The sequence below is a fragment of the Nerophis ophidion genome, linkage group LG01, assembly GCF_033978795.1.
Source record: "Nerophis ophidion isolate RoL-2023_Sa linkage group LG01, RoL_Noph_v1.0, whole genome shotgun sequence".
Lineage (NCBI taxonomy): Eukaryota > Metazoa > Chordata > Actinopteri > Syngnathiformes > Syngnathidae > Nerophis > Nerophis ophidion.
In genome coordinates this window covers 69887616-69913055 of record NC_084611.1, presented here as the reverse complement: position 1 = coordinate 69913055, position 25440 = coordinate 69887616, and the positions used below count along the sequence as shown (strand labels likewise).

Sequence of the window (25440 nt, the reverse complement as noted above, 5' to 3'; positions counted from 1 at the left end):
GGCAGACCTCAGGCTTCAACATCATGAATGCTGGGTTCCATGAGAATGTCATGCACAAACCAGTGAAATCTGTCATTCATTCAAGTCACTGTATTCTCCGGGCGTTGGATGGATTGTAACTGTACTGTTGAGATTGACTTATAAGATGTTTAAACTCTCACCTTAGCAGGAATCATAAATGTAATTCCCAAAGAGTTAGAGAAGACAGCTGTGGGCTGAATGGGTGTTGGCCTTTGTTTCAATAGAAGAATCAGTCAAAGATTCACCTGAAACCTAAACCTTAGCAGAGGATTCTTTCGATCCATCGACCTCTGAGTTACGGGCCCAGCACGCTCCCGCTGCGCCACTCTGCTGGCTTAAGCCTAAAAGGGCTTACTCTGGTTAGTATCCAGACAAACTACTAGTAACAAAGTGATTTGGAACCCAACTGAAGTCGTGTTTATTTCTGAGTGCTGGTTTTGTCCACATTTAAAATGGCATTTCTTATTAAGAAATTGTAGTCGACATCAAACTCTGTGGATCCATTGGGATTTCATTCAAAACGAATAGAAGCTAGGCCCACATTCACGTGGTTTGAGAACAAACTGAGAAAGTGATACAGAAAAAACACCAAGACACTGATACGATTTCAGCCAAACATCTCCTGTTTAACAAACAGGTATCTTGACTGACAGCTACAGCGCCTGGAACATCATGGATTTCAACTTGATGCCTATAACCCTATACTCAACATATAGCCAATTTGAGGGGAGAGCATTGATTATCACTATTTTAAACAAGCACGGTTGCAAACGTGGCACACGTTTTATCTCAAAGCAATTGTGCCAATTTAGAGAAGCACACGGGTTGTACAAGAAAACCCTCATACTGTGGTCGTGGCAAAGTGTCGTCCCTGGGTGGGCTTGAACCACCATCCTCTCAGTTAACAGCCGAGCGCGCTGACCAATTGCGCCACAGAGACTGACTTCTAAACTTGATTCATTACTCCCCCAATTATTAGAAAATCTCTTGTTACGATGGCCCAATGTTATTGTCTTTGGATGGGAGTAACTTGGAGTACTCCACTTCAGTCTTCGGTGAGTCCAATATGCCTTCTGAGTGGAATGCCTGTGTCTTGCGGTTGTCACAAACATTGCTTTTGTCCCTTATGAATATTATTTAAAATCTAAATAAAGCAACAGATGCTTTGGCCGGGAATCGGACCCGGGTCTTCCGCATGGTAAGCGAGAATTCTTCCACTGAACCACCAATGCCTGCATAACGTTTGTTCATGAACTCGGTTAAGAGGAAGAGCGTTTGAAATGCTACGAAGTGGAACACATTCTACGTGCACAAGGGATATAACAACATCCACAAAAGGCAAGAAATGAAATGCAGCTACTAACAGCAATGAGACTTGCGAGCCACATGTTTTCCATCGGCCGAATATCAACTTGTAAGTCTTGACAAAGGTGAGTTCTTGCAGCAGTTTCCATGGTGTAGTGGTTATCACATTCACCTAACACGCGAAAGGTCCCCTGTTCGAAACAGGGTGGAAACAAGCCTTTTTTTGACTTTACTTCTTACCTTTATACATAAACCGGGAAGTAAATAATAGCAAGGTCCTGTGTTTTTATCATGAAGTAGTTTGCAACATACCTGATCAGCTCATGTTCAGCTGAAGACACACAACACCAAATTTAGAGGGTTCTCATATAGGCAGACCTCAGGCTTCAACATCATGAATGCTGGGTTCCATGGAAATGTCATGCACAAACCAGTGAAAACTGTCATTCATTCAAGTCACTGTATTCTCCGGGCGTTGGATGGATTGTAACTGTACTGTTCAGATTGACTTATAAGATGTTTAAACTCTCACCTTAGCAGGAATCATAAATGTAATTCCCAAAGAGTTAGAGAAGACAGCTGTGAGCTGAATGGGTGTTGGCCTTTGTTTCAATACACAAATCAGTCAAAGATTCACCTGAAACCTAAACCTTGGCAGAGGATGGTTTCGATCCATCGACCTCTGGGTTATGGGCACAGCACGCTCCCGCTGCGCCACTCTGCTGTCTTAAGCCTACAAGGGCTTACTCTGGTTAGTATCCAGACAAACTACTAGTAACAAAGTGATTTGGAACCCAACTGAAGTCGTGTTTATTTCTGAGTGCTGGTTTTGTCCACATTTAAAATGGCGTTTCTTATTAAGAAATTGTAGTCAACATCAAACTCTGTGGATCCATTGGGATTTCATTCAAAACGAATAGAAGCTAGGCCCACATTCACGTGGTTTGAGAACAAACTGAGAAAGTGATACAGAAAAAACACCAAGACACTGATAGGATTTCAGCCAAACATCTCCCGTTTAACAAACAGGTATCTTGACTGACAGCTACAGCGCCTGGAACATCATGGATTTCAACTTGATGCCTATAACCCTATACTCAACATATAGCCAATTTGAGGGGAGAGCATTGATTATCACTATTTTAAACAAGCACGGTTGCAAACGTGGCACACGTTTTATCTCAAAGCAATTGTGCCAATTTAGAGAAGCACACGGGTTGTACAAGAAAACCCTCAAACTGTGCTCGTGGCAAAGTGTCGTCCCTGGGTGGGCTTGAACCACCATCCTCTCAGTTAACAGCCGAGCGCGCTGACCAATTGCGCCACAGAGACTGACTTCTAAACTTGATTCATTACTCCCACAATTATTAGAAAATCTCTTGTTACGATGGCCCAATGTCATTGTCTTTGGATGGGAGTAACTTGGAGTACTCCACTTCAGTCTTCGGTGAGTCCAATATGCCTTCTGAGTGGAATGTCTGTGTCTTGCGGTTGTCACAAACATTGCTTTTGTCCCCTATGAATATTATTTAAAATCTAAAAAAAGCAACAGATGCATTGGCCGGGAATCGGACCCGGGTCTCCCGCATGGTAAGTGAGAATTCTTCCACTGAACCACCAATGCCTGCATAACAACATTTGTTCATGAACTCGGTTAAGAGGAAGAGCGTTTGAAATGCTACGAAGTGGAACACATTCTACCTGCACAAGGGATATAACAACATCCACAAAAGGCAAGAAATGCAATGCAGTTAATAACAGCAATGAGACTTGCGAGCCACATGTTTTCCATCGGCCGAATATCAACTTGTAAGTCTTGACAAAGGTGAGTTCTTGCAGCAGTTTCCATGGTGTAGTGGTTATCACATTCGCCTAACACGCGAAAGGTCCCCTTTTCGAAACAGGGTGGAAACAAGCCTTTTTTTGACTTTACTTCTTACCTTTATACATAAACCGGGAAATAAATAATAGGAAGGTCCTGTGGTTTTATCATGAAGTAGTTTGCAACATACCTGATCAGCTCATGTTCAGCTGAGCACACACAACACCAAATTTAGAGGGTTCTCATATAGGCAGACCTCAGGCTTCAACATCATGAATGCTACGAAGTGGAACACATTCTACGTGCACAAGGGATATAACAACATCCACAAAAGGCAAGAAATGCAATGCAGTTAATAACAGCAATGAGACTTGCGAGCGACATGTTTTCCATCGGCCGAATATCAACTTGTGAGTCTTGACAAAGGTGTGATCTTGCAGCAGTTTCCATGGTGTAGTGGTTATCACATTCGCCTAACACGCAAAAGGTCCCCTTTTCGAAACAGGGTGGAAACAAGCCTTTTTTTGACTTTACTTCTTACCTTTATACATAAACCGGGAAATAAATAATAGCAAGGTCCTGTGTTTTTATCATGAAGTAGTTTGCAACATACCTGATCAGCTCATGTTCAGCTGAGCACACACAACACCAAATTTAGAGGGTTCTCATATAGGCAGACCTCAGGGTTCAACATCATGAATGCTGGGTTCCATGAGAATGTCATGCACAAACCAGTGAAATCTGTCATTCATTCAAGTCACTGTATTCTCCGGGCGTTGGATGGATTGTAACTGTACTATTGAGATTGACTTATAAGATGTTTAAACTCTCACCTTAGCAGGAATCATAAATGTAATTCCCAAAGAGTTAGAGAAGACAGCTGTGGGCTGAATGGGTGTTGGCCTTTGTTTCAATACAAGAATCAGTCAAAGATTCACCTGAAACCTAAACCTTAGCAGAGGATGGTTTCGATCCATCGACCTCTGGGTTATGGGCCCAGCACGCTCCCGCTGCGCCACTCTGCTGTCTTAAACCTAATAGGGCTTACTCTGGTAAGTATCCAGACAAACTACTAGTAACAAAGTGATTTGGAACCCAACTGAAATCATGTTTATTTCTGAGTGCTGGTTTTGTCCACATTTGAAATGGCATTTCTTATTAAGAAATTGTAGTAAACATCAAACTCTGTGGATCCATTGGGATTTCATTCAAAACGAATAGAAGTTAGGCCCACATTCACGTGGTTTAGGAAAAAACTGAGAAAGTGATACAGAAAAAACACCAAGACACTGACAGGATTTCAGCCAAACATCTCCCGTTTAACAAACAGGCATCTTGACTGACAGCTACAGCGCCTGGAACATCATGGATTTCAACTTGATGCCTATAACCCTATACTCAACGGATAGCCAATTTGAGGGTAGAGCATTGATTATCAGTATTTTAAACAAGCACGGTTGCAAACGTGGCACACGTTTAATCTCCAAAAAATTGTGCCAATTTAGAGAAGCACACGGGTTGTACAAGTAAACCCTCAAACTGTGCTTGTGACAAAGTGTCGTCCCTGGGTGGGCTTGAACCACCATCCTCTCAGTTAACAGCCGAGCGCACTGACCAATTGCGCCACAGAGACTGACTTCTAAACTTGATTCATTACTCCCCCAATTATTAGAAAATCTCTTGTTACGATGGCCCAATGTCATTGTCTTTGGATGGGAGTAACTTGGAGTACTCCACTTCAGTCTTTGGTGAGTCCAATATGCCTTCTGAGTGGAATGCCTGTGTCTTGCGGTTGTCACAAAAATCGCTTTTGTCCCTTATGAATATTATTTAAAATCTAAAAAAAGGAACAGATGCATTGGCCGGGAATCGGACCCGGGTCTCCCGCATGGGAAGCGAGAATTCTACCACTGAACCACCAATGCCTGCATAACAACATTTGTTCATGAACATGTTAAGAGGAAGAGCGTTTGAAATGCTACGAAGTGGAACACATTCTACGTGCACAAGGGATATAACAACATCCACAAAAGGCAAGATATGCAATGCAGTTAATAACAGCAATGAGACTTGCGAGCCACATGTTTTCCATCGGCCGAATATCAACTTGTGAGTCTTGACAAAGGTGTATTCTTGCAGCAGTTTCCATGGTGTAGTGGTTATCACATTCGCCTAACACGCGAAAGGTCCCCTGTTCGAAACAGCGTGGAAACAAGCCTTTTTTTGACCTTACTTCTTACCTTTATACATAAACCGGGAAATAAATAATAGCAAGGTCCTGTGTTATTATCATGAAGTAGTTTGCAACATACCTGATCAGCTCATGTTCAGCTGAGCACACACAACACCAAATTTAGAGGGTTCTCATATAGGCAGACCTCAGGCTTCAACATCATGAATGCTGGGTTCCATAAGAATGTCATAAACAAACCAGTGAAATCTGTCATTCATTCAAATCACTGTATTCACCGGGCGTTGGATGGATTGTAACTGTACTGTTGAGATTGACTTATAAGATGTTTAAACTCTCACCTTAGCAGGAATCATAAATGTAATTCCAGCTGTGGGCTGAATGGGTGTTGGCCTTTGTTTCAATACACGAATCAGTCAAAGATTCACCTGAAACCTAAACCTTAGCAGAGGATGGTTTCGATCCATCGACCTCTGGTTTATGGGCCCAGCTCGCTCCCGCTGCGCCACTCTGCTGTCTTAAGCCTATAAGGGCTTACTCTGGTTAGTATCCAGACAAACTACTAGTAACAAACTAATTTGGAACCCAACTGAAGTCGTGTTTATTTCTGAGTGCTGGTTTTGTCCACATTTAAAATGGCATTTCTTATTAAGAAATTGTAGTCAATATCAAACTCTGTGGATCCATTGGGATTTCATTCAAAACGAATAGAATTCAGGCCCACATTCACGTGGTTTAGGAAAAAACTGAGAAAGTGATACAGAAAAAACACCAAGACACTGACAGGATTTCAGCCAAACATCTCCCGTTTAACAAACAGGCATCTTGACTGACAGCTACAGCGCCTGGAACATCATGGATTTCAACTTGATGCCTATAACCCTATACTCAACGTATAGCCAATTTGAGGGGAGAGCATTGATTATCACTATTTTAAACAAGCACGGTTGCAAACGTGGCGCACGTTTTATCTCAAAACAATTCTGCCAATTTAGAGAAGCACACGGGTTGTACAAGAAAACCCTCAAACTGTGCTCGTGGCAAAGTGTAGTCCCTGGGTGGGATTGAACCACCATCCTCTCAGTTAACAGCCGAGCGCGCTGACCAATTGCTCCACAGAGACTGACTTCTAAACTTGATTCATTACTCCCCCAATTACTAGAAAATCTCTTGTTAGGATGGCCCAATGTCATTGTCTTTGGATGGGAGTAACTTGGAGTACTCCACTTCAGTCTTTGGTGAGTCCAATATGCCTTCTGAGTGGAATGCCTGTGTCTTGCGGTTGTCACAAACATTGCTTTTGTCCCTTATGAATATTATTTAAAATCTAAATAAAGCAACAGATGCATTGGCCGGGAATCGGACCCGGGTCTCCCGCATGGCAAGCGAGAATTCTTCCACTGAACCACCAATGCCTGCATAACAGCGTTTGTTCATGAACTCGGTTAAGAGGAAGAGCGTTTGAAATGCTACGAAGTGGAACACATTCTACGTGCACAAGGGATATAACAACATCCACAAAAGGCAAGAAATGCAATGCAGTTAATAACAGCAATGAGACTTGCGAGCCACATGTTTTCCATCGGCCGAATATCAACTTGTGAGTCTTGACAAAAGTGTATTCTTGCAGCAGTTTCCATGGTGTAGTGGTTATCACATTCGCCTAACACGCGAAAGGTCCCCTGTTCGAAACAGCGTGGAAACAAGCCTTTTTTTGACTTTACTTCTTACCTTTGTACATAAACCGGGAAATAAATAATAGCAAGGTCCTGTGTTTTTATCATGAAGTAGTTTGCAACATACCTGATCAGCTCATGTTCAGCTGAGCACACACAACACCAAATTTAGAGGGTTCTCATATAGGCAGACCTCAGGCTTCAACATCATGAATGCTGGGTTCCATAAGAATGTCATGCACAAACCAGTGAAATCTGTCATTCATTCAAGTCACTGTATTCTCCGGGCGTTGGATGGATTGTAACTGTACTGTTGAGATTGACTTATAAGATGTTTAAACTCTCACCTTAGCAGGAATCATAAATGTAATTCCAGCTGTGGGCTGAATGGGTGTTGGCCTTTGTTTCAATACACGAATCAGTCAAAGATTCACCTGAAACCTAAACCTTAGCAGAGGATGGTTTCGATCCGTCGACCTCTAGGTTAAGGGCCCATCACGCTCCCGCTGCGCCACTCTGCTGTCTTAAGCCTATAAGGGCTTACTCTGGTTAGTATCCAGACAAACTACTTGTAACAAACTGATTTGGAACCCAACTGAAGTCGTGTTTATTTCTGAGTGCTGGTTTTGTCCACATTTAAAATGGCATTTCTTATTAAGAAATTATAGTCAATATCAAACTCTGTGGATCCATTGGGATTTCATTCAAAACGAATAGAATTTAGGCCCACATTCACGTGGTTTAGGAAAAAACTGAGAAAGTGATACAGAAAAAACACCAAGACACTGACAGGATTTCAGCCAAACATCTCCCGTTTAACAAACAGGCATCTTGACTGACAGCTACAGCGCCTGGAACATCATGGATTTCAACTTGATGCCTATAACCCTATACTCAACGGATAGCCAATTTGAGGAGAGAGCATTGATTATCAGTAGTTTAAACAAGCACGGTTGCAAACGTGGCACACGTTTTATCTCAAAGCAATTGTGCCAATTTAGAGAAGCACACGGGTTGTACAAGAAAACCCTCAAACTGTGCTCGTGACAAAGTGTCGTCCCTGGGTGGGCTTGAACCACCATCCTCTCAGTTAACAGCCGAGCGCGCTGACCAATTGCGCCACAGAGACTGACTTCTAAACTTGATTCATTACTCCCCCAATTATTAGAAAATCTTTTGTTACGATGGCCCAATGTCATTGTCTTTGGATGGGAGTAACTTGGAGTACTCCACTTCAGTCTTCGGTAAGTCCAATATGCCTTCTGAGTGGAATGCCTGTGTCTTGCGGTTGTCACAAACATTGCTTTTGTCCCTTATGAATATTACTTAAAATCTAAAAAAAGCAACAGATGCATTGGCCGGGAATCGGACCCGGGTCTCCCGCATGGCAAGCGAGAATTCTTCCACTGAACCACCAATGCCTGCATAACAACATTTGTTCATGAACTCGGTTAAGAGGAAGAGCGTTTGAAATGCTACGAAGTGGAACACATTCTACGTGCACAAGGGATATAACAACATCCACAAAAGGCAAGAAATGCAATGCAGTGAATAACAGCAAGGAGACTTGCGAGCCACATGTTTTCCATCGGCCGAATATCAACTTTTAAGTCTTGACAAAGGTGTGTTTTTGCAGCCGTTTCAATGGTGTAGTGGTTATCACATTCGCCTCACACGCGAAAGGTCGCCCTGTTCGAAACAGGGTGGAAACAAGCCTTTTTTTGACTTTACTTCTTACCTTTGTACATAAACCGGGAAATAAATAATAGCAAGGTCCTGTGTTTTTATCATGAAGTAGTTTGCAACATACCTGATCAGCTCATGTTCAGCTGAGCACACACAACACCAAATTTAGAGGGTTCTCATATAGGCAGACCTCAGGCTTCAACATCATGAATGCTGGGTTCCATAAGAATGTCATGCACAAACCAGTGAAATCTGTCATTCATTCAAATCACTGTATTCACCGGGCGTTGGATGGATTGTAACTGTACTGTTGAGATTGACTTATAAGATGTTTAAACTCTCACCTTAGCAGGAATCATAAATGTAATTCCAGCTGTGGGCTGAATGGGTGTTGGCCTTTGTTTCAATACACGAACCAGTCAAAGATTCACCTGAAACCTAAACCTTAGCAGAGGATGGTTTCGATCCATCGACCTCTGGGTTATGGGCCCAGCACGCTCCCGCAGCGCTACTCTGCTGTCTTAAGCCTATAAGGGCTTACTCTGGTTAGTATCCAGACAAACTACTAGTAACAAACTGATTTGGAACCCAACTGAAGTCGTGTTTATTTCTGAGTGCTGGTTTTGTCCACATTTAAAATGGCATTTCTTATTAAGAAATTGTAGTCAATATCAAACTCTGTGGATCCATTGGGATTTCATTCAAAACGAATAGAAGTTAGGCCCACATTCACGTGGTTTAGGAAAAAACTGAGAAAGTGATACAGAAAAAACACCAAGACACTGACAGGATTTCAGCCAAACATCTCCCGTTTAACAAACAGGCATCTTGACTGACAGCTACAGCGCCTGGAACATCATGGATTTCAACTTGATGCCTATAACCCTATACTCAACGTATAGCCAATTTGAGGGGAGAGCATTGATTATCACTATTTTAAACAAGCACGGTTGCAAACGTGGCGCACGTTTTATCTCAAAACAATTGTGCCAATTTAGAGAAGCACACGGGTTGTACAAGAAAACCCTCAAACTGTGCTCGTGGCAAAGTGTAGTCCCTGGGTGGGATTGAACCACCATCCTCTCAGTTAACAGCCGAGCGCGCTGACCAATTGCTCCACAGAGACTGACTTCTAAACTTGATTCATTACTCCCCCAATTACTAGAAAATCTCTTGTTAGGATGGCCCAATGTCATTGTCTTTGGATGGGAGTAACTTGGAGTACTCCACTTCAGTCTTTGGTGAGTCCAATATGCCTTCTGAGTGGAATGCCTGTGTCTTGCGGTTGTCACAAACATTGCTTTTGTCCCTTATGAATATTATTTAAAATCCAAATAAAGCAACAGATGCATTGGCCGGGAATCGGACCCGGGTCTCCCGCACGGCAAGCGAGAATTCTTCCACTAAACCACCAATGCCTGCATAACAGCGTTTGTTCATGAACATGTTAAGAGGAAGAGCGTTTGAAATGCTACGAAGTGGAACACATTCTACGTGCACAAGGGATATAACAACATCCACAAAAGGTAAGAAATGCAATGCAGTTAATAACAGCAATGAGACTTGCGAGCCACATGTTTTCCATCAGCCGAATATCAACTTGTGAGTCTTGACAAAGGTGTATTCTTGCAGCAGTTTCCATGGTGTAGTGGTTATCACATTCGCCTCACACGCGAAAGGTCCCCTGTTCGAAACAGGGTGGAAACAAGTCTTTTTTTGACTTTACTTCTTACCTTTATACATAAACCGGGAAATAAATAATAGCAAGGTCCTGTGTTTTTATCATGAAGTAGTTTGCAACATACCTGATCAGCTCATGTTCAGCTGAGCACACACAACACCAAATTTAGAGGGTTCTCATATAGGCAGACCTCAGGCTTCAACATCATGAATGCTGGGTTCCATAAGAATGTCATGCACAAACCAGTGAAATCTGTCATTCATTCAAGTCACTGTATTCTCCGGGCGTTGGATGGATTGTAACTGTACTGTTGAGATTGACTTATAAGATGTTTAAACTCTCACCTTAGCAGGAATCATAAATGTAATTCCCAAAGAGTTAGAGAAGACAGCTGTGGGCTGAATGGGTGTTGGCCTTTGTTTCAATACACGAATCAGTCAAAGATTCACCTGAAACCTAAACCTTAGCAGAGGATGGTTTCGATCCATCGACCTCTGGGTTATGGGCCCAGCACGCTCCCGCTGCGCCACTCTGCTGTCTTAAGCCTAAAAGGGCTTACTCTGGTTAGTATCCAGACAAACTACTAGTAACAAACTGATTTGGAACCCAACTGAAGTCGTGTTTATTTCTGAATGCTGGTTTTGTCCACATTTAAAATGGCATTTCTTATTAAGAAATTGTAGTCAACATCAAACTCTGTGGATCCATTGGGATTTCATTCAAAACGAATAGAAGTTAGGCCCACATTCACGTGGTTTGAGAACAAACTGAGAAAGTGATACAGAAAAAACACCAAGACACTGATAGGATTTCAGCCAAACATCTCCCGTTTAACAAACAGGCATCTTGACTGACAGCTACAGCGCCTGGAACATCATGGATTTCAACTTGATGCCTATAACCCTATACTCAACGGATAGCCAATTTGAAGGGAGAGCATTGATTATCACTATTTTAAACAAGCACGGTTGCAAACGTGGCACACGTTTTATCTCGAAACTATTGTGCCAATTTAGAGAAGGACACGGGCTGTACAAGAAAACCCTCAAAATGTGCTCGTGGCAAAGCATCGTCCCTGGGTGGGCTTGAACAACTATCCTCTCAGTTAACAGCCGAGCGCGCTGACCAATTGCGCCGCGGACTGACTTTTAAATTTGATTCATTACTCCCCCAATTATCAGAAAATCTCTTGTTACGATGGCCCAATGTCATTGTCTTTGGATGGGAGTAACTTGGAGTACTCCACTTCAGTCTTCGGTGAGTCCAATATGCCTTCTGAGTGGAATGCCTGTGTCTTGCGGTTGTCACAAAAATCGCTTTTGTCCCTTATGAATATTATTTAAAATCTAAAAAAAGCAACAGATGCATTGGCCGGGAATCGGACCCGGGTCGCACGCATGGGAAGCGAGAATTCTACCACTGAACCACCAATGCCTGCATAACAATGTAGGTTCACGAACTCGGTTAAGAGGAAGACCGTTTGAAATGCTACGAAGAGGAACACATTCTACGTGCACAAGGGATATAACAACATCCACAAAAGGCAAGAAATGCAATGCAGCTACTAACAGCAATGAGACTTGCGAGCCACATCTTTTCCATCGGCCGAATATCAACTTGTAAGTCTTGACAAAAGTGAGTCTTGCAGCAGTTTCCATGGTGTAGTGGTTATCACATTCGCCTCACACGCGAAAGGTCCCCTGTTCGAAACAGGGTGGAAACAAGTCTTTTTTTGACTTTACTTCTTACCTTTATACATAAACCGGGAAATAAATAATAGCAAGGTCCTGTGTTTTTATCATGAAGTAGTTTGCAACATACCTGATCAGCTCATGTTCAGCTGAGCACACACAACACCAAATTTAGAGGGTTCTCATATAGGCAGACCTCAGGCTTCAACATCATGAATGCTGGGTTCCATAAGAATGTCATGCACAAACCAGTGAAATCTGTCATTCATTCAAGTCACTGTATTCTCCGGGCGTTGGATGGATTGTAACTGTACTGTTGAGATTGACTTATAAGATGTTTAAACTCTCACCTTAGCAGGAATCATAAATGTAATTCCCAAAGAGTTAGAGAAGACAGCTGTGGGCTGAATGGGTGTTGGCCTTTGTTTCAATACACGAATCAGTCAAAGATTCACCTGAAACCTAAACCTTAGCAGAGGATGGTTTCGATCCATCGACCTCTGGGTTATGGGCCCAGCACGCTCCCGCTGCGCCACTCTGCTGTCTTAAGCCTAAAAGGGCTTACTCTGGTTAGTATCCAGACAAACTACTAGTAACAAACTGATTTGGAACCCAACTGAAGTCGTGTTTATTTCTGAATGCTGGTTTTGTCCACATTTAAAATGGCATTTCTTATTAAGAAATTGTAGTCAACATCAAACTCTGTGGATCCATTGGGATTTCATTCAAAACGAATAGAAGTTAGGCCCACATTCACGTGGTTTGAGAACAAACTGAGAAAGTGATACAGAAAAAACACCAAGACACTGATAGGATTTCAGCCAAACATCTCCCGTTTAACAAACAGGCATCTTGACTGACAGCTACAGCGCCTGGAACATCATGGATTTCAACTTGATGCCTATAACCCTATACTCAACGGATAGCCAATTTGAAGGGAGAGCATTGATTATCACTATTTTAAACAAGCACGGTTGCAAACGTGGCACACGTTTTATCTCGAAACTATTGTGCCAATTTAGAGAAGGACACGGGCTGTACAAGAAAACCCTCAAAATGTGCTCGTGGCAAAGCATCGTCCCTGGGTGGGCTTGAACAACTATCCTCTCAGTTAACAGCCGAGCGCGCTGACCAATTGCGCCGCGGACTGACTTTTAAATTTGATTCATTACTCCCCCAATTATCAGAAAATCTCTTGTTACGATGGCCCAATGTCATTGTCTTTGGATGGGAGTAACTTGGAGTACTCCACTTCAGTCTTCGGTGAGTCCAATATGCCTTCTGAGTGGAATGCCTGTGTCTTGCGGTTGTCACAAAAATCGCTTTTGTCCCTTATGAATATTATTTAAAATCTAAAAAAAGCAACAGATGCATTGGCCGGGAATCGGACCCGGGTCGCACGCATGGGAAGCGAGAATTCTACCACTGAACCACCAATGCCTGCATAACAATGTAGGTTCACGAACTCGGTTAAGAGGAAGACCGTTTGAAATGCTACGAAGAGGAACACATTCTACGTGCACAAGGGATATAACAACATCCACAAAAGGCAAGAAATGCAATGCAGCTACTAACAGCAATGAGACTTGCGAGCCACATCTTTTCCATCGGCCGAATATCAACTTGTAAGTCTTGACAAAAGTGAGTCTTGCAGCAGTTTCCATGGTGTAGTGGTTATCACATTCGCCTAACACGCGAAAGGTCCCCTGTTCGAAACAGGGTGGAAACAAGCCATTTTTTGACTTTACTTCTTACCTTTATACATAAACCGGGAAATAAATAATAGCAAGGTCCTGTGTTTTTATCATGAAGTAGTTTGCAACATACCTGATCAGCTCATGTTCAGCTGAGCACACACAACACCAAATTTAGAGGGTTCTCATATAGGCAGACCTCAGGCTTCAACATCATGAATGCTGGGTTCCATGAGAATGTCATGCACAAACCAGTTAAATCTGTCATTCATTCAAGTCACTGTATTCGCGTTGGATGGATTGTAACTGTACTGTTGAGATTGACTTATAAGATGTTTAAACTCTCACCTTAGCAGGAATCATAAATATAATTCCCAAAGAGTTAGAGAAGACAGCTGTGGGCTGAATGGGTGTTGGCCTTTGTTTCAATACAATAATCAGTCAAAGATTCACCTGAAATTCAAACCTTAGCAGAGGATGGTTTCGATCCATCGACCTCTGGGTTATGGGCCCAGCACGCTCCCGCTGCGCCACTCTGCTGTCTTAATCCTAAAAGGGCTTACTCTGGTTAGTATCCAGACAAACTACTAGTAACAAAGTGATTTGGAACCCAACTGAAGTCGTGTTTATTTCTGAGTGCTGGTTTTGTCCACATTTAAAATGGCATTTCTTATTAAGAAATTGTAGTCAATATCAAACTCTGTGGATCCATTGGGATTTCATTCAAAACGAATAGAAGTTAGGCCCACATTCACGTGGTTTAGGAAAAAACTGAGAAAGTGATACAGAAAAAACACCAAGACACTGACAGGATTTCAGCCAAACATCTCCCGTTTAACAAACAGGCATCTTGACTGACAGCTACAGCGCCTGGAACATCATGGATTTCAACTTGATGCCTATAACCCTATACTCAACGTATAGCCAATTTGAGGGGAGAGCATTGATTATCACTATTTTAAACAAGCACGGTTGCAAACGTGGCACACGTTTTATCTCAAAACAATTGTATCAATATAGAGAAGCACACGGGTTGTACAAGTAAACCCTCAAACTGTGCTTGTGACAAAGTGTCGTCCCTGGGTGGGCTTGAACCACCATCCTCTCAGTTAACAGCCGAGCGCACTGACCAATTGCGCCACAGAGACTGACTTCTAAACTTGATTCATTACTCCCCCAATTATTAGAAAATCTCTTGTTACGATGGCCCAATGTCATTGTCTTTGGATGGGAGTAACTTGGAGTACTCCACTTCAGTCTTTGGTGAGTCCAATATGCCTTCTGAGTGGAATGCCTGTGTCTTGCGGTTGTCACAAAAATCGCTTTTGTCCCTTATGAATATTATTTAAAATCTAAAAAAAGGAACAGATGCATTGGCCGGGAATCGGACCCGGGTCTCCCGCATGGGAAGCGAGAATTCTACCACTGAACCACCAATGCCTGCATAACAACATTTGTTCATGAACATGTTAAGAGGAAGAGCGTTTGAAATGCTACGAAGTGGAACACATTCTACGTGCACAAGGGATATAACAACATCCACAAAAGGCAAGATATGCAATGCAGTTAATAACAGCAATGAGACTTGCGAGCCACATGTTTTCCATCGGCCGAATATCAACTTGTGAGTCTTGACAAAGGTGTATTCTTGCAGCAGTTTCCATGGTGTAGTGGTTATCACATTCGCCTAACACGCGAAAGGTCCCCTGTTCGAAACAGCGTGGAAACAAGCCTTTTTTTGACCTTACTTCTTACCTTTATACATAAACCGGGAAATAAATAATAGCAAGGTCCTGTGTTATTATCATGAAGTAGTTTGCAACATACCTGATCAGCTCATGTTCAGCTGAGCACACACAACACCAAATTTAGAGGGTTCTCATATAGGCAGACCTCAGGCTTCAACATCATGAATGCTGGGTTCCATAAGAATGTCATAAACAAACCAGTGAAATCTGTCATTCATTCAAATCACTGTATTCACCGGGCGTTGGATGGATTGTAACTGTACTGTTGAGATTGACTTATAAGATGTTTAAACTCTCACCTTAGCAGGAATCATAAATGTAATTCCAGCTGTGGGCTGAATGGGTGTTGGCCTTTGTTTCAATACACGAATCAGTCAAAGATTCACCTGAAACCTAAACCTTAGCAGAGGATGGTTTCGATCCATCGACCTCTGGTTTATGGGCCCAGCTCGCTCCCGCTGCGCCACTCTGCTGTCTTAAGCCTATAAGGGCTTACTCTGGTTAGTATCCAGACAAACTACTAGTAACAAACTAATTTGGAACCCAACTGAAGTCGTGTTTATTTCTGAGTGCTGGTTTTGTCCACATTTAAAATGGCATTTCTTATTAAGAAATTGTAGTCAATATCAAACTCTGTGGATCCATTGGGATTTCATTCAAAACGAATAGAATTCAGGCCCACATTCACGTGGTTTAGGAAAAAACTGAGAAAGTGATACAGAAAAAACACCAAGACACTGACAGGATTTCAGCCAAACATCTCCCGTTTAACAAACAGGCATCTTGACTGACAGCTACAGCGCCTGGAACATCATGGATTTCAACTTGATGCCTATAACCCTATACTCAACGTATAGCCAATTTGAGGGGAGAGCATTGATTATCACTATTTTAAACAAGCACGGTTGCAAACGTGGCGCACGTTTTATCTCAAAACAATTCTGCCAATTTAGAGAAGCACACGGGTTGTACAAGAAAACCCTCAAACTGTGCTCGTGGCAAAGTGTAGTCCCTGGGTGGGATTGAACCACCATCCTCTCAGTTAACAGCCGAGCGCGCTGACCAATTGCTCCACAGAGACTGACTTCTAAACTTGATTCATTACTCCCCCAATTACTAGAAAATCTCTTGTTAGGATGGCCCAATGTCATTGTCTTTGGATGGGAGTAACTTGGAGTACTCCACTTCAGTCTTTGGTGAGTCCAATATGCCTTCTGAGTGGAATGCCTGTGTCTTGCGGTTGTCACAAACATTGCTTTTGTCCCTTATGAATATTATTTAAAATCTAAATAAAGCAACAGATGCATTGGCCGGGAATCGGACCCGGGTCTCCCGCATGGCAAGCGAGAATTCTTCCACTGAACCACCAATGCCTGCATAACAGCGTTTGTTCATGAACTCGGTTAAGAGGAAGAGCGTTTGAAATGCTACGAAGTGGAACACATTCTACGTGCACAAGGGATATAACAACATCCACAAAAGGCAAGAAATGCAATGCAGTTAATAACAGCAATGAGACTTGCGAGCCACATGTTTTCCATCGGCCGAATATCAACTTGTGAGTCTTGACAAAAGTGTATTCTTGCAGCAGTTTCCATGGTGTAGTGGTTATCACATTCGCCTAACACGCGAAAGGTCCCCTGTTCGAAACAGCGTGGAAACAAGCCTTTTTTTGACTTTACTTCTTACCTTTGTACATAAACCGGGAAATAAATAATAGCAAGGTCCTGTGTTTTTATCATGAAGTAGTTTGCAACATACCTGATCAGCTCATGTTCAGCTGAGCACACACAACACCAAATTTAGAGGGTTCTCATATAGGCAGACCTCAGGCTTCAACATCATGAATGCTGGGTTCCATAAGAATGTCATGCACAAACCAGTGAAATCTGTCATTCATTCAAGTCACTGTATTCTCCGGGCGTTGGATGGATTGTAACTGTACTGTTGAGATTGACTTATAAGATGTTTAAACTCTCACCTTAGCAGGAATCATAAATGTAATTCCAGCTGTGGGCTGAATGGGTGTTGGCCTTTGTTTCAATACACGAATCAGTCAAAGATTCACCTGAAACCTAAACCTTAGCAGAGGATGGTTTCGATCCGTCGACCTCTAGGTTAAGGGCCCATCACGCTCCCGCTGCGCCACTCTGCTGTCTTAAGCCTATAAGGGCTTACTCTGGTTAGTATCCAGACAAACTACTTGTAACAAACTGATTTGGAACCCAACTGAAGTCGTGTTTATTTCTGAGTGCTGGTTTTGTCCACATTTAAAATGGCATTTCTTATTAAGAAATTATAGTCAATATCAAACTCTGTGGATCCATTGGGATTTCATTCAAAACGAATAGAATTTAGGCCCACATTCACGTGGTTTAGGAAAAAACTGAGAAAGTGATACAGAAAAAACACCAAGACACTGACAGGATTTCAGCCAAACATCTCCCGTTTAACAAACAGGCATCTTGACTGACAGCTACAGCGCCTGGAACATCATGGATTTCAACTTGATGCCTATAACCCTATACTCAACGGATAGCCAATTTGAGGAGAGAGCATTGATTATCAGTAGTTTAAACAAGCACGGTTGCAAACGTGGCACACGTTTTATCTCAAAGCAATTGTGCCAATTTAGAGAAGCACACGGGTTGTACAAGAAAACCCTCAAACTGTGCTCGTGACAAAGTGTCGTCCCTGGGTGGGCTTGAACCACCATCCTCTCAGTTAACAGCCGAGCGCGCTGACCAATTGCGCCACAGAGACTGACTTCTAAACTTGATTCATTACTCCCCCAATTATTAGAAAATCTTTTGTTACGATGGCCCAATGTCATTGTCTTTGGATGGGAGTAACTTGGAGTACTCCACTTCAGTCTTCGGTAAGTCCAATATGCCTTCTGAGTGGAATGCCTGTGTCTTGCGGTTGTCACAAACATTGCTTTTGTCCCTTATGAATATTACTTAAAATCTAAAAAAAGCAACAGATGCATTGGCCGGGAATCGGACCCGGGTCTCCCGCATGGCAAGCGAGAATTCTTCCACTGAACCACCAATGCCTGCATAACAACATTTGTTCATGAACTCGGTTAAGAGGAAGAGCGTTTGAAATGCTACGAAGTGGAACACATTCTACGTGCACAAGGGATATAACAACATCCACAAAAGGCAAGAAATGCAATGCAGTGAATAACAGCAAGGAGACTTGCGAGCCACATGTTTTCCATCGGCCGAATATCAACTTTTAAGTCTTGACAAAGGTGTGTTTTTGCAGCCGTTTCAATGGTGTAGTGGTTATCACATTCGCCTCACACGCGAAAGGTCGCCCTGTTCGAAACAGGGTGGAAACAAGCCTTTTTTTGACTTTACTTCTTACCTTTGTACATAAACCGGGAAATAAATAATAGCAAGGTCCTGTGTTTTTATCATGAAGTAGTTTGCAACATACCTGATCAGCTCATGTTCAGCTGAGCACACACAACACCAAATTTAGAGGGTTCTCATATAGGCAGACCTCAGGCTTCAACATCATGAATGCTGGGTTCCATAAGAATGTCATGCACAAACCAGTGAAATCTGTCATTCATTCAAATCACTGTATTCACCGGGCGTTGGATGGATTGTAACTGTACTGTTGAGATTGACTTATAAGATGTTTAAACTCTCACCTTAGCAGGAATCATAAATGTAATTCCAGCTGTGGGCTGAATGGGTGTTGGCCTTTGTTTCAATACACGAACCAGTCAAAGATTCACCTGAAACCTAAACCTTAGCAGAGGATGGTTTCGATCCATCGACCTCTGGGTTATGGGCCCAGCACGCTCCCGCAGCGCTACTCTGCTGTCTTAAGCCTATAAGGGCTTACTCTGGTTAGTATCCAGACAAACTACTAGTAACAAACTGATTTGGAACCCAACTGAAGTCGTGTTTATTTCTGAGTGCTGGTTTTGTCCACATTTAAAATGGCATTTCTTATTAAGAAATTGTAGTCAATATCAAACTCTGTGGATCCATTGGGATTTCATTCAAAACGAATAGAAGTTAGGCCCACATTCACGTGGTTTAGGAAAAAACTGAGAAAGTGATACAGAAAAAACACCAAGACACTGACAGGATTTCAGCCAAACATCTCCCGTTTAACAAACAGGCATCTTGACTGACAGCTACAGCGCCTGGAACATCATGGATTTCAACTTGATGCCTATAACCCTATACTCAACGTATAGCCAATTTGAGGGGAGAGCATTGATTATCACTATTTTAAACAAGCACGGTTGCAAACGTGGCGCACGTTTTATCTCAAAACAATTGTGCCAATTTAGAGAAGCACACGGGTTGTACAAGAAAACCCTCAAACTGTGCTCGTGGCAAAGTGTAGTCCCTGGGTGGGATTGAACCACCATCCTCTCAGTTAACAGCCGAGCGCGCTGACCAATTGCTCCACAGAGACTGACTTCTAAACTTGATTCATTACTCCCCCAATTACTAGAAAATCTCTTGTTAGGATGGCCCAATGTCATTGTCTTTGGATGGGAGTAACTTGGAGTACTCCACTTCAGTCTTTGGTGAGTCCAATATGCCTTCTGAGTGGAATGCCTGTGTCTTGCGGTTGTCACAAACATTGCTTTTGTCCCTTATGAATATTATTTAAAATCCAAATAAAGCAACAGATGCATTGGCCGGGAATCGGACCCGGGTCTCCCGCACGGCAAGCGAGAATTCTTCCACTAAACCACCAATGCCTGCATAACAGCGTTTGTTCATGAACATGTTAAGAGGAAGAGCGTTTGAAATGCTACGAAGTGGAACACATTCTACGTGCACAAGGGATATAACAACATCCACAAAAGGTAAGAAATGCAATGCAGTTAATAACAGCAATGAGACTTGCGAGCCACATGTTTTCCATCAGCCGAATATCAACTTGTGAGTCTTGACAAAGGTGTATTCTTGCAGCAGTTTCCATGGTGTAGTGGTTATCACATTCGCCTCACACGCGAAAGGTCCCCTGTTCGAAACAGGGTGGAAACAAGTCTTTTTTTGACTTTACTTCTTACCTTTATACATAAACCGGGAAATAAATAATAGCAAGGTCCTGTGTTTTTATCATGAAGTAGTTTGCAACATACCTGATCAGCTCATGTTCAGCTGAGCACACACAACACCAAATTTAGAGGGTTCTCATATAGGCAGACCTCAGGCTTCAACATCATGAATGCTGGGTTCCATAAGAATGTCATGCACAAACCAGTGAAATCTGTCATTCATTCAAGTCACTGTATTCTCCGGGCGTTGGATGGATTGTAACTGTACTGTTGAGATTGACTTATAAGATGTTTAAACTCTCACCTTAGCAGGAATCATAAATGTAATTCCCAAAGAGTTAGAGAAGACAGCTGTGGGCTGAATGGGTGTTGGCCTTTGTTTCAATACACGAATCAGTCAAAGATTCACCTGAAACCTAAACCTTAGCAGAGGATGGTTTCGATCCATCGACCTCTGGGTTATGGGCCCAGCACGCTCCCGCTGCGCCACTCTGCTGTCTTAAGCCTAAAAGGGCTTACTCTGGTTAGTATCCAGACAAACTACTAGTAACAAACTGATTTGGAACCCAACTGAAGTCGTGTTTATTTCTGAATGCTGGTTTTGTCCACATTTAAAATGGCATTTCTTATTAAGAAATTGTAGTCAACATCAAACTCTGTGGATCCATTGGGATTTCATTCAAAACGAATAGAAGTTAGGCCCACATTCACGTGGTTTGAGAACAAACTGAGAAAGTGATACAGAAAAAACACCAAGACACTGATAGGATTTCAGCCAAACATCTCCCGTTTAACAAACAGGCATCTTGACTGACAGCTACAGCGCCTGGAACATCATGGATTTCAACTTGATGCCTATAACCCTATACTCAACGGATAGCCAATTTGAAGGGAGAGCATTGATTATCACTATTTTAAACAAGCACGGTTGCAAACGTGGCACACGTTTTATCTCGAAACTATTGTGCCAATTTAGAGAAGGACACGGGCTGTACAAGAAAACCCTCAAAATGTGCTCGTGGCAAAGCATCGTCCCTGGGTGGGCTTGAACAACTATCCTCTCAGTTAACAGCCGAGCGCGCTGACCAATTGCGCCGCGGACTGACTTTTAAATTTGATTCATTACTCCCCCAATTATCAGAAAATCTCTTGTTACGATGGCCCAATGTCATTGTCTTTGGATGGGAGTAACTTGGAGTACTCCACTTCAGTCTTCGGTGAGTCCAATATGCCTTCTGAGTGGAATGCCTGTGTCTTGCGGTTGTCACAAAAATCGCTTTTGTCCCTTATGAATATTATTTAAAATCTAAAAAAAGCAACAGATGCATTGGCCGGGAATCGGACCCGGGTCGCACGCATGGGAAGCGAGAATTCTACCACTGAACCACCAATGCCTGCATAACAATGTAGGTTCACGAACTCGGTTAAGAGGAAGACCGTTTGAAATGCTACGAAGAGGAACACATTCTACGTGCACAAGGGATATAACAACATCCACAAAAGGCAAGAAATGCAATGCAGCTACTAACAGCAATGAGACTTGCGAGCCACATCTTTTCCATCGGCCGAATATCAACTTGTAAGTCTTGACAAAAGTGAGTCTTGCAGCAGTTTCCATGGTGTAGTGGTTATCACATTCGCCTCACACGCGAAAGGTCCCCTGTTCGAAACAGGGTGGAAACAAGTCTTTTTTTGACTTTACTTCTTACCTTTATACATAAACCGGGAAATAAATAATAGCAAGGTCCTGTGTTTTTATCATGAAGTAGTTTGCAACATACCTGATCAGCTCATGTTCAGCTGAGCACACACAACACCAAATTTAGAGGGTTCTCATATAGGCAGACCTCAGGCTTCAACATCATGAATGCTGGGTTCCATAAGAATGTCATGCACAAACCAGTGAAATCTGTCATTCATTCAAGTCACTGTATTCTCCGGGCGTTGGATGGATTGTAACTGTACTGTTGAGATTGACTTATAAGATGTTTAAACTCTCACCTTAGCAGGAATCATAAATGTAATTCCCAAAGAGTTAGAGAAGACAGCTGTGGGCTGAATGGGTGTTGGCCTTTGTTTCAATACACGAATCAGTCAAAGATTCACCTGAAACCTAAACCTTAGCAGAGGATGGTTTCGATCCATCGACCTCTGGGTTATGGGCCCAGCACGCTCCCGCTGCGCCACTCTGCTGTCTTAAGCCTAAAAGGGCTTACTCTGGTTAGTATCCAGACAAACTACTAGTAACAAACTGATTTGGAACCCAACTGAAGTCGTGTTTATTTCTGAATGCTGGTTTTGTCCACATTTAAAATGGCATTTCTTATTAAGAAATTGTAGTCAACATCAAACTCTGTGGATCCATTGGGATTTCATTCAAAACGAATAGAAGTTAGGCCCACATTCACGTGGTTTGAGAACAAACTGAGAAAGTGATACAGAAAAAACACCAAGACACTGATAGGATTTCAGCCAAACATCTCCCGTTTAACAAACAGGCATCTTGACTGACAGCTACAGCGCCTGGAACATCATGGATTTCAACTTGATGCCTATAACCCTATACTCAACGGATAGCCAATTTGAAGGGAGAGCATTGATTATCACTATTTTAAACAAGCACGGTTGCAAACGTGGCACACGTTTTATCTCGAAACTATTGTGCCAATTTAGAGAAGGACACGGGCTGTACAAGAAAACCCTCAAAATGTGCTCGTGGCAAAGCATCGTCCCTGGGTGGGCTTGAACAACTATCCTCTCAGTTAACAGCCGAGCGCGCTGACCAATTGCGCCGCGGACTGACTTTTAAATTTGATTCATTACTCCCCCAATTATCAGAAAATCTCTTGTTACGATGGCCCAATGTCATTGTCTTTGGATGGGAGTAACTTGGAGTACTCCACTTCAGTCTTCGGTGAGTCCAATATGCCTTCTGAGTGGAATGCCTGTGTCTTGCGGTTGTCACAAAAATCGCTTTTGTCCCTTATGAATATTATTTAAAATCTAAAAAAAGCAACAGATGCATTGGCCGGGAATCGGACCCGGGTCGCACGCATGGGAAGCGAGAATTCTACCACTGAACCACCAATGCCTGCATAACAATGTAGGTTCACGAACTCGGTTAAGAGGAAGACCGTTTGAAATGCTACGAAGAGGAACACATTCTACGTGCACAAGGGATATAACAACATCCACAAAAGGCAAGAAATGCAATGCAGCTACTAACAGCAATGAGACTTGCGAGCCACATCTTTTCCATCGGCCGAATATCAACTTGTAAGTCTTGACAAAAGTGAGTCTTGCAGCAGTTTCCATGGTGTAGTGGTTATCACATTCGCCTAACACGCGAAAGGTCCCCTGTTCGAAACAGGGTGGAAACAAGCCATTTTTTGACTTTACTTCTTACCTTTATACATAAACCGGGAAATAAATAATAGCAAGGTCCTGTGTTTTTATCATGAAGTAGTTTGCAACATACCTGATCAGCTCATGTTCAGCTGAGCACACACAACACCAAATTTAGAGGGTTCTCATATAGGCAGACCTCAGGCTTCAACATCATGAATGCTGGGTTCCATGAGAATGTCATGCACAAACCAGTTAAATCTGTCATTCATTCAAGTCACTGTATTCGCGTTGGATGGATTGTAACTGTACTGTTGAGATTGACTTATAAGATGTTTAAACTCTCACCTTAGCAGGAATCATAAATATAATTCCCAAAGAGTTAGAGAAGACAGCTGTGGGCTGAATGGGTGTTGGCCTTTGTTTCAATACAATAATCAGTCAAAGATTCACCTGAAATTCAAACCTTAGCAGAGGATGGTTTCGATCCATCGACCTCTGGGTTATGGGCCCAGCACGCTCCCGCTGCGCCACTCTGCTGTCTTAATCCTAAAAGGGCTTACTCTGGTTAGTATCCAGACAAACTACTAGTAACAAAGTGATTTGGAACCCAACTGAAGTCGTGTTTATTTCTGAGTGCTGGTTTTGTCCACATTTAAAATGGCATTTCTTATTAAGAAATTGTAGTCAATATCAAACTCTGTGGATCCATTGGGATTTCATTCAAAACGAATAGAAGTTAGGCCCACATTCACGTGGTTTAGGAAAAAACTGAGAAAGTGATACAGAAAAAACACCAAGACACTGACAGGATTTCAGCCAAACATCTCCCGTTTAACAAACAGGCATCTTGACTGACAGCTACAGCGCCTGGAACATCATGGATTTCAACTTGATGCCTATAACCCTATACTCAACGTATAGCCAATTTGAGGGGAGAGCATTGATTATCACTATTTTAAACAAGCACGGTTGCAAACGTGGCGCACGTTTTATCTCAAAACAATTGTGCCAATTTAGAGAAGCACACGGGTTGTACAAGAAAACCCTCAAACTGTGCTCGTGGCAAAGTGTAGTCCCTGGGTGGGATTGAACCACCATCCTCTCAGTTAACAGCCGAGCGCGCTGACCAATTGCTCCACAGAGACTGACTTCTAAACTTGATTCATTACTCCCCCAATTACTAGAAAATCTCTTGTTAGGATGGCCCAATGTCATTGTCTTTGGATGGGAGTAACTTGGAGTACTCCACTTCAGTCTTTGGTGAGTCCAATATGCCTTCTGAGTGGAATGCCTGTGTCTTGCGGTTGTCACAAACATTGCTTTTGTCCCTTATGAATATTATTTAAAATCCAAATAAAGCAACAGATGCATTGGCCGGGAATCGGACCCGGGTCTCCCGCACGGCAAGCGAGAATTCTTCCACTAAACCACCAATGCCTGCATAACAGCGTTTGTTCATGAACATGTTAAGAGGAAGAGCGTTTGAAATGCTACGAAGTGGAACACATTCTACGTGCACAAGGGATATAACAACAT

General features: G+C 42.6%; 1 long non-coding RNA gene and 45 other non-coding genes across 46 annotated transcripts in view; 13 read left to right on the top strand and 33 right to left on the bottom strand.

Annotated features, from left to right (window-relative positions):
- LOC133538432 (uncharacterized) overlaps positions 1-25440 on the bottom strand; it is a 139395-nt gene that overhangs the window by 46599 nt on the left and 67356 nt on the right. The window lies entirely within an intron of this gene.
- On the bottom strand, positions 888-961 carry trnan-guu (transfer RNA asparagine (anticodon GUU)). Its single transcript has one exon. It is a non-coding gene; the product is annotated as a tRNA-Asn (tRNA).
- Positions 1468-1540, top strand: trnav-aac (transfer RNA valine (anticodon AAC)). Its single transcript has one exon. It is a non-coding gene; the product is annotated as a tRNA-Val (tRNA).
- On the bottom strand, positions 2585-2658 carry trnan-guu (transfer RNA asparagine (anticodon GUU)). Its single transcript has one exon. It is a non-coding gene; the product is annotated as a tRNA-Asn (tRNA).
- On the bottom strand, positions 2880-2950 carry trnag-acc (transfer RNA glycine (anticodon ACC)). The gene has a single exon. It is a non-coding gene; the product is annotated as a tRNA-Gly (tRNA).
- Positions 3168-3240, top strand: trnav-aac (transfer RNA valine (anticodon AAC)). Its single transcript has one exon. It is a non-coding gene; the product is annotated as a tRNA-Val (tRNA).
- trnav-aac (transfer RNA valine (anticodon AAC)) lies at positions 3591-3663 on the top strand. The gene has a single exon. It is a non-coding gene; the product is annotated as a tRNA-Val (tRNA).
- Positions 4102-4173, bottom strand: trnam-cau (transfer RNA methionine (anticodon CAU)). The gene has a single exon. It is a non-coding gene; the product is annotated as a tRNA-Met (tRNA).
- trnan-guu (transfer RNA asparagine (anticodon GUU)) lies at positions 4708-4781 on the bottom strand. Its single transcript has one exon. It is a non-coding gene; the product is annotated as a tRNA-Asn (tRNA).
- Positions 5003-5073, bottom strand: trnag-ccc (transfer RNA glycine (anticodon CCC)). The gene has a single exon. It is a non-coding gene; the product is annotated as a tRNA-Gly (tRNA).
- trnav-aac (transfer RNA valine (anticodon AAC)) lies at positions 5290-5362 on the top strand. The gene has a single exon. It is a non-coding gene; the product is annotated as a tRNA-Val (tRNA).
- Positions 6389-6462, bottom strand: trnan-guu (transfer RNA asparagine (anticodon GUU)). The gene has a single exon. It is a non-coding gene; the product is annotated as a tRNA-Asn (tRNA).
- On the bottom strand, positions 6684-6754 carry trnag-gcc (transfer RNA glycine (anticodon GCC)). The gene has a single exon. It is a non-coding gene; the product is annotated as a tRNA-Gly (tRNA).
- On the top strand, positions 6972-7044 carry trnav-aac (transfer RNA valine (anticodon AAC)). Its single transcript has one exon. It is a non-coding gene; the product is annotated as a tRNA-Val (tRNA).
- trnan-guu (transfer RNA asparagine (anticodon GUU)) lies at positions 8071-8144 on the bottom strand. The gene has a single exon. It is a non-coding gene; the product is annotated as a tRNA-Asn (tRNA).
- Positions 8366-8436, bottom strand: trnag-gcc (transfer RNA glycine (anticodon GCC)). Its single transcript has one exon. It is a non-coding gene; the product is annotated as a tRNA-Gly (tRNA).
- On the bottom strand, positions 9754-9827 carry trnan-guu (transfer RNA asparagine (anticodon GUU)). Its single transcript has one exon. It is a non-coding gene; the product is annotated as a tRNA-Asn (tRNA).
- Positions 10049-10119, bottom strand: trnag-gcc (transfer RNA glycine (anticodon GCC)). The gene has a single exon. It is a non-coding gene; the product is annotated as a tRNA-Gly (tRNA).
- Positions 10336-10408, top strand: trnav-cac (transfer RNA valine (anticodon CAC)). The gene has a single exon. It is a non-coding gene; the product is annotated as a tRNA-Val (tRNA).
- trnam-cau (transfer RNA methionine (anticodon CAU)) lies at positions 10847-10918 on the bottom strand. The gene has a single exon. It is a non-coding gene; the product is annotated as a tRNA-Met (tRNA).
- On the bottom strand, positions 11746-11816 carry trnag-ccc (transfer RNA glycine (anticodon CCC)). The gene has a single exon. It is a non-coding gene; the product is annotated as a tRNA-Gly (tRNA).
- On the top strand, positions 12033-12105 carry trnav-cac (transfer RNA valine (anticodon CAC)). The gene has a single exon. It is a non-coding gene; the product is annotated as a tRNA-Val (tRNA).
- On the bottom strand, positions 12544-12615 carry trnam-cau (transfer RNA methionine (anticodon CAU)). The gene has a single exon. It is a non-coding gene; the product is annotated as a tRNA-Met (tRNA).
- Positions 13443-13513, bottom strand: trnag-ccc (transfer RNA glycine (anticodon CCC)). Its single transcript has one exon. It is a non-coding gene; the product is annotated as a tRNA-Gly (tRNA).
- trnav-aac (transfer RNA valine (anticodon AAC)) lies at positions 13730-13802 on the top strand. Its single transcript has one exon. It is a non-coding gene; the product is annotated as a tRNA-Val (tRNA).
- trnam-cau (transfer RNA methionine (anticodon CAU)) lies at positions 14236-14307 on the bottom strand. Its single transcript has one exon. It is a non-coding gene; the product is annotated as a tRNA-Met (tRNA).
- trnan-guu (transfer RNA asparagine (anticodon GUU)) lies at positions 14842-14915 on the bottom strand. Its single transcript has one exon. It is a non-coding gene; the product is annotated as a tRNA-Asn (tRNA).
- trnag-ccc (transfer RNA glycine (anticodon CCC)) lies at positions 15137-15207 on the bottom strand. The gene has a single exon. It is a non-coding gene; the product is annotated as a tRNA-Gly (tRNA).
- trnav-aac (transfer RNA valine (anticodon AAC)) lies at positions 15424-15496 on the top strand. Its single transcript has one exon. It is a non-coding gene; the product is annotated as a tRNA-Val (tRNA).
- On the bottom strand, positions 16523-16596 carry trnan-guu (transfer RNA asparagine (anticodon GUU)). Its single transcript has one exon. It is a non-coding gene; the product is annotated as a tRNA-Asn (tRNA).
- On the bottom strand, positions 16818-16888 carry trnag-gcc (transfer RNA glycine (anticodon GCC)). Its single transcript has one exon. It is a non-coding gene; the product is annotated as a tRNA-Gly (tRNA).
- Positions 17106-17178, top strand: trnav-aac (transfer RNA valine (anticodon AAC)). Its single transcript has one exon. It is a non-coding gene; the product is annotated as a tRNA-Val (tRNA).
- On the bottom strand, positions 18205-18278 carry trnan-guu (transfer RNA asparagine (anticodon GUU)). Its single transcript has one exon. It is a non-coding gene; the product is annotated as a tRNA-Asn (tRNA).
- trnag-gcc (transfer RNA glycine (anticodon GCC)) lies at positions 18500-18570 on the bottom strand. The gene has a single exon. It is a non-coding gene; the product is annotated as a tRNA-Gly (tRNA).
- Positions 19888-19961, bottom strand: trnan-guu (transfer RNA asparagine (anticodon GUU)). The gene has a single exon. It is a non-coding gene; the product is annotated as a tRNA-Asn (tRNA).
- On the bottom strand, positions 20183-20253 carry trnag-gcc (transfer RNA glycine (anticodon GCC)). The gene has a single exon. It is a non-coding gene; the product is annotated as a tRNA-Gly (tRNA).
- trnav-cac (transfer RNA valine (anticodon CAC)) lies at positions 20470-20542 on the top strand. Its single transcript has one exon. It is a non-coding gene; the product is annotated as a tRNA-Val (tRNA).
- On the bottom strand, positions 20981-21052 carry trnam-cau (transfer RNA methionine (anticodon CAU)). Its single transcript has one exon. It is a non-coding gene; the product is annotated as a tRNA-Met (tRNA).
- Positions 21880-21950, bottom strand: trnag-ccc (transfer RNA glycine (anticodon CCC)). Its single transcript has one exon. It is a non-coding gene; the product is annotated as a tRNA-Gly (tRNA).
- trnav-cac (transfer RNA valine (anticodon CAC)) lies at positions 22167-22239 on the top strand. The gene has a single exon. It is a non-coding gene; the product is annotated as a tRNA-Val (tRNA).
- On the bottom strand, positions 22678-22749 carry trnam-cau (transfer RNA methionine (anticodon CAU)). Its single transcript has one exon. It is a non-coding gene; the product is annotated as a tRNA-Met (tRNA).
- On the bottom strand, positions 23577-23647 carry trnag-ccc (transfer RNA glycine (anticodon CCC)). The gene has a single exon. It is a non-coding gene; the product is annotated as a tRNA-Gly (tRNA).
- On the top strand, positions 23864-23936 carry trnav-aac (transfer RNA valine (anticodon AAC)). Its single transcript has one exon. It is a non-coding gene; the product is annotated as a tRNA-Val (tRNA).
- Positions 24370-24441, bottom strand: trnam-cau (transfer RNA methionine (anticodon CAU)). Its single transcript has one exon. It is a non-coding gene; the product is annotated as a tRNA-Met (tRNA).
- trnan-guu (transfer RNA asparagine (anticodon GUU)) lies at positions 24976-25049 on the bottom strand. The gene has a single exon. It is a non-coding gene; the product is annotated as a tRNA-Asn (tRNA).
- On the bottom strand, positions 25271-25341 carry trnag-gcc (transfer RNA glycine (anticodon GCC)). The gene has a single exon. It is a non-coding gene; the product is annotated as a tRNA-Gly (tRNA).